Here is a 10,465-nt window from a genome sequence, read left to right as displayed (position 1 = left end):
TCACCAATTTACAATCAGCAAAATCTTCTCTGGAAAGTTTTGTTACATATCTCCCACTTTTATCTAGCAGCAGATACTCTCTCTCCGGCTGGATAAAAATAAACTTCATTGACGTGCCGTTAATCTTAATAGGTAATGGTATTACATGGTACACATTAAATCTTACTAAGTTACTCAAAGGAATTGAAATAACATATCCCAATACGTGATTAGATAGAAATACATCCAGCTCTAGCATTTTGAGAAGTTTACTTCGGTAAGCCACGCTTTGAGGGAAAGGTAGGGTTAGGTCTTTAGGAATGTCTGCCTTATGCTTGTCAAACATAGTCATTATTTCTTCTGGGCTAATAATTTGTGGCTGCAGCACTCCCTTTTGCGCGTTTATTAGTGAGTCTATCACAGCATTATACTGATAGGAGAGTTCTCCGATGGCTTGACTTAACTGTTGTACATGTTCGTTCCCTGATAAGACCAAAATAATATACTTTGTATGATCAATCAGCTCTCCCGTTGTTTTATCAATATAATTTTCTAACCTTCTCAATCCTTCAGAAAGTATTTTCTCATTTCCCTCGACGTCTATTAATGACTGATTGACAGCTGAAATAGTGGATTTCATGAGAGTTACTTGTTTCTTCACAATAGTTAGAAGGTCCTTATTTTCAGCTTCCAGGTTACCTATTTGCCCTGTATAGTACAATGCATCTGCGTCATCCAGGGTCCCAAAAAGAACTTTACTTACTTCCCCTATAAAATTAAAAAGGCCTCTTCTTCGCCTATCAGGAGATCTCGAACGGGAAGTTAACTGCTCCATTATGTCCTTTAGTTTATAAATTCTATTCAAATCATTTCTCAGTCCATGAAACGTAGTTCGGCACCCAGTCAGATGAATCCACGAAGCATTCTGATATTTCCTGCAGAAGTCTTCAGTTAACGAAGCATAAGTATTTACTACGGCCAAGTTTCCTTCCAGTTGAGTGACATTTACATAGGTGACTAATTTCCATTCACTACTATACATTTCCGCCTCTCCTTGTGAATCGTAATACAGCCCAGGTGATTGTTTGTACTCTTCTATTCTGTGGTCTTCCCCCTTTCCGATGGTCGCGAGACTCAAACAGAGGAAGATGCAGGCTCCCATCTCCATTTTTAGGATCCTGCGGAAGATTAGAAGAATATCTTTAGCCGGTTGGCATGGACTTTCACCTCCGACCCCCTTCTCCTCCTTATCGTAACATTCACTCCGTCCACCCCTGTGACATCATACGGACCGATCCACTGAGAAGATAATTTCTTTGAACGCCCCCTTCTAACGGCTTCGTCATGCAACAGGACCCTATCGCCCACTTTAAATATCTCCAAGTGAGTAGTCCTGTCGTAAATTTCCTTACTTCTTTGTTTTGCTTTTAGTAAGACTTCTCGGGCCCTCATGTGACTACTTTGCATCCTATCCCGCAATTCCTTCACGTAGTCGTCATACGTGTACGAGGGAACTGAGGGGTCCTTTTGCAATATTCCTGGGAGGTTAGCCTTTCTCCCGAACATCAACTCATGCGGAGAGAATCCCGTTGCGCAATGCGGTGTAGTGTTATACACAAAAATGGCGTACTTCACCCACTCTGTCCAATTTGTCTGGTCATCCGAGATGAAATGACGTAAAAACTCTATCAGAGTTCTGTGACTTCGCTCTAGGGCTCCGTTCGATTCTGGATGATACGCTGAGGTCTTCAACTTTTTTATTCCTAGTAATCGGCATGTATTACTGAATATTTCACTTAGAAAATTAGTGCCTTGGTCAGTTAAAATTGTTTGAGGAACACCGTACTTCAAGATGATATTATCCACAAACGCTCTTGCCACTGTGGTTGCATCCTGTTCTTTTACTGGGATTGCTTCCATAAACTTTGACAGCTCGTCTTGAAAAGTGAGCAAATACCTACTTCCGTCATCTGTAACGGGTAGGGGTCCCACGATGTCGAGGCTACATTTTTCAAACACGCATTCAGGCGTAGTGGTTATCTCCAACGGCATCTTAGTTTTCCTCCTAGTGATTTTATTTTTTTGGCAACTCTCGCATCTTTGAATGTATTCTTCTATGTCCTTTTTCATTCCTTTCCAAGCATGATACTGCTTGATTCGTTTGTACGTCTTATTCATTCCTGTGTGTCCCCCAAGAGGTGAGTCATGATATTGCTTCAATATTTCTCTTTTTCTTTCCTCGCATAGATTGGCAACACCATCCGTCTTCTCTTCAGCATCCAAAGAGTAAATTCTACTTAACGCGTCAGCATTAGCATTCTCCGATCCCTTCTTGTATACCACATCGAAATCGTATTCCGCCAATTTGATTCTCCATTTCATCAACCGAGAGCTCGGGTCCTTTACATTGAATACCCAAGTCAGCGGCTTATGATCTGTGACTACGGTGAATCTTTTGCCGTAAAGATAAGGACGGAAGTACTTAACTCCCCATACGATGGCTAGCATTTCCTTCTCCGTCGCGGAGTAATTTACCTCAGCTTTACCGAGCGTACGGCTTGCATAAGCCACGGGCGGATCCTGCCCAATGATGCCTTGAGATAATATAGCCCCCAACGCGTGATTGCTCGCGTCGGTCGTGAGAATGAATGGGCGTGAAAAATCTGGGTATTGAAGAACTGGCTCCGTAATCAAAAGATTTTTCAGTTTTTTAAAAGCATCTTCTTGCTCGTCCTTCCATTCATACTCTGCATCCTTTTTCAATAAATCATGTAGAGGTTTAGCTATCAGTCCAAACCCCGGTATGAAGCGGCGATAATACCCCGCCAATCCAAGAAATTCCTTCAGCCTTTTTACTTTATCCGGCCTGGGGAAATTTTTCACCTTCTCCACAGTCGAGGGATTTGGTTTGACCCCCGTCTCTGAAATCACATGCCCCAAGTAGTTCACTTCCTTGCGAAGAAACTCACATTTTTCCGGCTGCAATTTCAAGTTGTGTTCCCTTAGCCTTTGGAACACTTCTCTCAAGCGCTGATTGTGCGTAACTAGGCTATCTCCATGCACAACTATATCATCAAGGTAAACATAACAGTGTAACCCTTGTAAACCGCTCAATACCGTATTCATAAGGCGCTGAAAAGTAGAAGGAGCTCCTTTAAGACCCATCGGCACTCTTTGAAACTCATAGTGAGCTCCTAAGGCACTAAACGCCGTTTTAAATTGGTCCTTCCGATCCAACGGGATTTGGTAGAACCCACTTGCCAAATCTAATGTGCTAAAATATCGTGCCTTTCCCAATTGATCCAAAATGTCTGTAATATTTGGCAATGGATAGGCATCGCCCACCGATTATTCATTTAATTTTCTGAAATCCACCACTATTCTCCACTTTTTATCTCCCGTAACGTCAGCTTTCTTCGGTATAACGAGTATTGGGGAGTTCCATGCACTTTTACTGGGAGCAATTATCCCCTCTTCTAGCATTTTCTCCATCTGCCTTTTTACCTCTTCCTTTTGAGATTCAGGGAGTCGGTAGGGTCGAGTATTAATGGCTCCTCTTAAATTGGGAGTGGGAATCTCGTGACTCAACGTCTTAGTGTGCGATAACTTGTCTCCAGGCAAATAAAACAAATCTGCGAATTCTTCGCACAATTCAGTGATCACTCTCTTTTCTAGATCACACAGATGCTCTTGCCTTAAGCAACTCCGTAAAACTTCTTTCCTTGACAAATTATTTTCAACATTGCATTGAATTTCTTTCATATCAGTATCCACAGATTCCAACTCAACAGGGGAAATCTCTACCTCTTGTTCCTCATCGCTGATATTCAAAATGCTTCCAATGCACTCTCCCATCTTCCCCTCCGTCAAAGCTGATGCTAAGAAGACACCCTCTTTTATCTCTTTCTTGTTTATCACTCCCACCCCCGTGGATGCAGTAGGAATTTTTACTCGCACTTCACTTCGGGAGGGTATAGATATTTTTCTAATCTCCTTAGTTACGTCTTTCATGGATTCTTTTGAGTCAAAGTCCATGAGTAGGCCTCTCATGTAGACCCTTTTTTGTGTACAATAAATCACTGCGCCAAGATCATTCAGGAAGTCCCTACCGAGAATTCCATCTACTTCAAGACGAACATCGGCTCCCTCTATCAAATGAAAACCATGTTGCATCACCTTCCCTTTCGCCTCCAATAATATAGCCGCTTTCCCTTTTGTCTTGATGGGCTTATCAGTAATGCCTCTTAATAGCAAGTAGTCCTCCGGCCAACACCTGGTTTCCCCCTTCAAGGACTCCATTTTAATAATACTCACATCTGCACCGGTATCAATTAGAAGACGCAAGATGCCTCGTTTGCTCTCTCGACTCTGGAAGGTTATCGTATCGGCTACGTCACAGCGACTCGGCCCTTTCGACAATTTTCTTACTTCCGACAGACGAAAGCTCTTATCTCCTTTCCCATTCAGCGACCGCGAGTTATCATCCATAATTTGACGCGGCTGTGGCGATCCATTTTCGGAGGATTTGGCTCTTGGTCTGCGACAGTCTCTTGAAAAATGGCCTAATCGCCCGCAGTTAAAACATTTCACACTTTCTACCTTTTTTATCTCCTTCTCTTTCATGTTTACCTTCCCTTTAAGGTAGCATTTTTGCGCTGAATGCCCAGGCTTGCCGCAATTTTCACATTTAAAATATCCTTTCATATTCCCTCTTTCCTTCAGTGACAATATGGCACTCTCCTCTTCTAGGGCGACTTCTACCGCAGCAGGCAATAGTATAACTTCTCCCTTACTCCTCACAATTGTTTGTATGCGCTCATTAGCCAGCCCTTGAACAAAGCAAGCTTTCGCGAGATGGTTAACTAAGGCTAAAGCGCCGGCGATCTCTTCCTCTTGAGATACTCGTCTGGCCGCTTCCCTCAATTCCGTTTGCATAGAATCTATGCGATTACCCCAACTTGCAATGCTCTCCGTCGGACCTTGCTTGGAGTTAAACATTGCGCATGCGTAATAGTCTAGGGTACGTCTTGTAGCATAGTTTTCTTCTAAAATAGCTCTCACCTGGGGCCACGTGTGAGCGTGATCTCTGACGAGAATTTTTGAACGAGCATCCCCCGTTATCCGAGCCTTCACGAACTTTAATAATTTGTCATGATCGATCGGATTTACTAACTCGAACACAACGTCCACGTTTTCTAAAAACTCCCGGAGTTCTTTCTTGTTCCCGTCGAATGGCTTATTAACAATCTTTATGGCTTCCGAAATACTGCAGAACGTTCCGCGGCTATCAAGGCCTTCTGAGCTAGTCATCGTTGTGACGGACATTATGACAATTAGCAGACAAACTTAGTAAGGGCGATACAAAGGGCAGAGGAAAGGAATCAGGGTGGCTTACTTACAGTAAAGCCGACTTCTCCTTTGTACCCTCTCTCAGCGCAGCTTCCTCTCTAGACGAACCGCTGCGATGAGGTGATGCCGAAATCTCAGGGGTGGCGGCGACTAGTCGGTAGAGCCTCCCCTCTCAGCGCCTGATGTCCTCTGCTTCTCAGTGAGGCTCTTCGGTGGCCTTCTCAGGTCTCCACCCTGATGTCCTCTGCTTCTCAGTGAGGCTCTTCGGTGGCCTTCTCAGGTCTCCACACTGCGGCCACGACGACGATTCTCGAAAAACCCCACACACCTAACACCAGTTTTAATGTCGCATCCCGACGCCTTCGCCGGGACGTAACGACAATCGCGAGTCGCAAGAGTCGAGTGGCTGCCTCCTGACTCGCGGGTGTGGTCGAGAATCGGGGAAAATATGAATAAAATTCCCGCTGGATACTAGTGAGGGTATTTATTGAGAGTAAAATACAAGTCCCCTCTAATTACTCCAGCTCGTCGAGACGCCGGAGAGATCCAGCCCGGCCGACTCCTCTCTCTGGAGAGAACTGCGGACACATCCTCCTCTTGCGTAGATAAAAGGCCAAAGGGCTCTGCTCTTCATCATGATGTTGATAACAGCCCACCGCCCCCCAAAGGCAGGCATGACCAGAAGCAGGGCCATGTGGGGGTGCATGCAACATGTTGAAGACATTCATTGCAGTGTTGATGCAAGTCTATGAAAATGCTAATTGTAAGTAGCTACTCGGTTTATTTTCTACCCTACTCTGTCTACTACTTCTACTCGCAGTAATGTGCTCAGTAGAAAAATGGTGAATAGGAATTTACTATAGAAGTTATTTTTCAAGCCCTGAGTGGCTGAAGTCTAAACTCTATATTCCTCTGCCGCCTATGATGGTTGGCTTAACAATACCTGACAAATAACGTATCTCAAAATATAGATGAGTGTGAACAACAAAGTTTATGAATCCTTAACATTCGTAGAAATTTTTATCTCCTCATAATTTGGAATTCAATTATTTTACTGCAGCCTTCATTCTTCAGTTACGATAACCGCTCTACGTAACTGTAAACGTTGACCATGCCCCAACACTATAACAGGGCGGGGCAAAGGGTGCACGTGCCCGGCGGCAAAATTTGATAAGTTTATTGCTATATTATTTTATAAACTATATATCACTTTATCATAAAAATATATAATTTTTCTAATTAAATTATTGCATTACGAAAAATTATTAATTCATAAATTATTAAACAATAATATTACTAAAAATTCAATTTACTTGATAAAAAAACTTGATATCAAACACGGTGCGTAATCTCAAGTACCGCATCTAAATAAAATAGCTTTCGGATGTATTATATTATTGTGGAGGGGAAGGGGAGGGAGAATTAAGGTTAGGAGAGCGGCAAACTGATCTTTGCTCCCCCCTGACAAAACTCATAGTTCCGGCCCTGAATCCTATCATACTTGATAATAACGGGTCTTCGAAAACAAAACTTGAAAAATATTTCTTATCTCATCAACCTCAGCATTTTGAAATAGAATACCATAGCAATTGTTCATCCCTAACTCCTCAGCATTAAAAAAGAAATTTCCACCCTTTCCTTCACAAAGTTTCTTTTCGTCTAGTTTACCCAATATTTCTCCTAATTGAACCCTTCAGAGAATTTTTGGCAAGGGAAAGAGATAGGGTGGGATGAGTAGGATTGAGAGTAAAGTAAATAGGAAGCAGCTAAAGACTGGATAAGCCGGCTGGGCGGTAGCTTATCTCCCACGCACCTAATAAAAAGTCCCCTATTCCGTTTCTCTTAATGACTGTCATAAAAGAGGGGGAGCAAGATGCTTCGCGCCCTCGAGCAGGCTTATAGCCCACTCGATAATTGCCGCTTAAACCTCTCTCAGATAACCTCACACAAACGAACCCGATTTAATGAAGACGGCGTAAATCTGAGCAGATGGTGAAAAGTATTGACTTAAGACGGCATCAGTTGATCACGGTAACCACGAATTGGATCTCACAATTTTTTTACGCAAGTTTTTTTAATTGTCCTGTTTCAACAAATCCAACAGTTTTTACTCGGGAAGCAGTCGTTAGGTATTGTGGTACGAAATAATTTCACGGCGAATTAATTACGTTAAGTCATCAAAGGTTTTCCACCGGTTAAATTCGTTGTATGTCACCAACATTTCAATGAACGACTCTTTCATCGCCATGAGGGCGAAAGAATAATTTTGACTGAACAAAAAACACTGCATAAACACATGTGACTTTGTACGCAGTCATACGCACGAGTGCAGAGTTAAATATACTAAGGATCTAGTAGATTCGGATAAAAAATCTTTTCATAAAACGAGTTCTATCATTTTTTTGTTTTTCTAAAATAGAGTTCCTCGCACTGCTAAGTTTATACCCTGTGCTCGCCATGAAAAAATATATGACTATGACTATGACTAATTGAATTTCCCGGCCAAGTCAAATATTTAACATTGCAAACTTCATCGTTGGTGAACAAAAAACTTTGAGATGTAAATATAAACAATTACAACAGCCAGGTTACTACATATCGGCCGGAAAAATCTAGTAAATTAGGATAAAAAGGAGGAGTTCTTTCATTTTCTGTTTCCTTTGTAATAGTATTCCACGGACCGCTAAGTTTACATCCTGTGTTTAGATTGAAAGTATTGTAATTAAGCCTGACTTCAATGGCCTCCGTAGCAAGCCAGTCCCAGAAGGAACGGCAGATTAATTTGGCGCCATCCCACTTTATTTTGTGGACTCCATTGATAATGCTATGTTCAGCTACAGGAGAATTTTTATGCATTGGAATTATTGTTTTACCCTGATGACGATGAACGAGTCTTTCACTGAAATGCTGGTGATATACAAAGCATTAAACCGATGAGAATTCCGAAAAGACTTCACGCAGTAGTTTGGCATGTATGCTTAGTAGTGATAATATACTCAGCAGTTAAAGAAAAATTTGTATTTATAATAAAAAGTTGTCGTTTCGTCCCGAGAAGTATGGATTTATAGTCTCCGTGTTTTGTAATGGATTTGCATGTTATCGAGTTTATAATCCGATGAACCGAATTCAGGCGATTCAGGATACAATTATATTTCCCCGAAAAATTCTGCTTCTTTACGTGCTATTCGAATTGGAACGTCTATAGATGAAACATTTACAACATGTTCCCGTAATTGAGAAGACCGGTGTCTTCAAATCTAGAGGAAAGTTATATAGCGGTTGAAAAATGTAGAAATATTCCTATTCAAACGAGCTTCGTGAAGTTCAATAAAGCAGCTCACCTTAGCTGGTATATTAAATACGAAAGTAATAAATTTCTCCCAAATACCCTTCCGCAGATCGGGCTACAAATGTGAAACAACTCCTAGTTAAAATATTCAAAAGAAGACTTTTAAGAGATTACGGGGTTTGATGTAAATGGAAATGGAATAACTTGCAGTATTCCATAACCAATTTCGAAATGAAAGCAATCAAAAATTGAAGATAAAATTACTGGCATCAGACAATTTTGTACTGAATAAAAGAAAAAAAAATCAAAATTATCACGATTAAGATGAGTTTTGAAATTGATCTTTGTGTTTGTTCCAACTTCTTCGTATTATAAATAAGTGTTAATTTATTGGAAGAGTGATGGACTAGATACTGAGTCAATGTGCTGCTGACAAATTGATAGGCAAATGTTTCGTTTGAATCGACTCCTCATAAATTATCACTTAATAATGATTATCAACGTTTAATAATTCTAATTTTATTCAATTAACCTTTAAAAATTAAAATTGATAAATACTAGATTATTACAGTGATTACCATACTAGACAATTAATAAGAAGCAAAATGGCTCTTCTGAGCACCACCGAAGTCAATAGGCCATGATTCATTCCTACATCGGAGAGATCTTCAATTAAAGGAAGATATTTAATATTTAGGAGTGCTGAATGCTGAATAAATTTGCAAAGATAAGTTTTACCTCGTAACATACTTCATTCGAACTTTAAATGGGGCTGAGAAAGGGGTAATGGTATCTCAAGAAATTGGTTTCTCAACACAAGTCTACAAGAGTTGTTCATTCGAAATTTATATTCAAGAGGAAGAAGAAATTATGACATTCCTCATTGAAAAAATAAAAAGAGGGGCATAAATGGAGTGGTAAAAAATAACGTTTTATTTTAAGCTTTTTCCGAATGACCCGATAAAAATTATGAATGCTGTTTACAATCAAATAAGATTTCTGCATACGTGGTATTATTTTTTATTTAGTTGCGGTGGTTCAGGGTCCCTTTTTTACAGCTAAGGCCTTGAAAAAGCTGAATGTTAACGTACTCCGCCAAGGACACTCTTACGGACTTTCAGTAGTTAAAAAATGATTGTAAAACAAAAAAGCTTAGGGCAAGTACGTAGCACGATGGGTATTATTTGAATGAAAACGAAGGAACTAAAATCGAGGCCTCATTCAAATCAGAAAGATTGCCTCTCTATAGAACGGCTTGCATAGGCAAAAAAAAACGAAAAACCACTTAGGAATAACTTGTTTCACAAACCAAGAAATGGGATTAAAATAGACGTTACAAGAGGTCAGAAAGGTGAAAGGAGCCTGAATGGCAACGAGAGAATATTTGGTTGAACTGATAATGACACTGAAAATAAATATACCTTCTTATACTCTTTGAGAGAAATGATTCATTCGCAAAAAGTGGGCATACCTATCACTTCAGTGAAATACAAACTGGGTCTTCTTAATCCACTTGGCCTGTCATTTAGTCCAAAAGGAAGATTTTCAGCAACATCCGAATAAGCACAAATCATAATATCGAAATATTGGATAGCAAATGTATGTCGAAAAAGCATTAGTGGCTCTATAAGTACCCACCCCAGAAAAATCAATTAATTAAACATTTAGGAATAGCATTCAAGAATATTTAACCTGATCATGTGAGATAATTCAGCTGCAGCTGCTATCGAATCAAATAGGTGATCAAATCGGTGATCGATAAGCTGATTTTCACTTTATCTTTTCTATCATTTTTTCTCGATTCATGTCATTTTTCTGATATTTAATAAATGTTTGAATAAGCAATGA

The 10,465-nt window shown here is 40.4% G+C and overlaps 1 long non-coding RNA gene across 1 annotated transcript; it reads right to left on the bottom strand.

Annotated features, from left to right (window-relative positions):
- Positions 1-1,085: 1,085 nt before the first annotated feature.
- On the bottom strand, positions 1,086-5,417 carry LOC124156844. Its single transcript, XR_006864406.1, has 2 exons — positions 5,379-5,417; positions 1,086-1,157 (listed from the first exon to the last, which is right to left on the bottom strand). It is a non-coding gene; the product is annotated as an uncharacterized LOC124156844 (long non-coding RNA).
- Positions 5,418-10,465: the final 5,048 nt, after the last annotated feature.

Source organism: Ischnura elegans, chromosome 4, assembly GCF_921293095.1.
Source record: "Ischnura elegans chromosome 4, ioIscEleg1.1, whole genome shotgun sequence".
Classification (NCBI taxonomy): Eukaryota; Metazoa; Arthropoda; class Insecta; order Odonata; family Coenagrionidae; genus Ischnura; species Ischnura elegans.
This window is presented reverse-complemented; position numbering and strand designations above follow the sequence as displayed.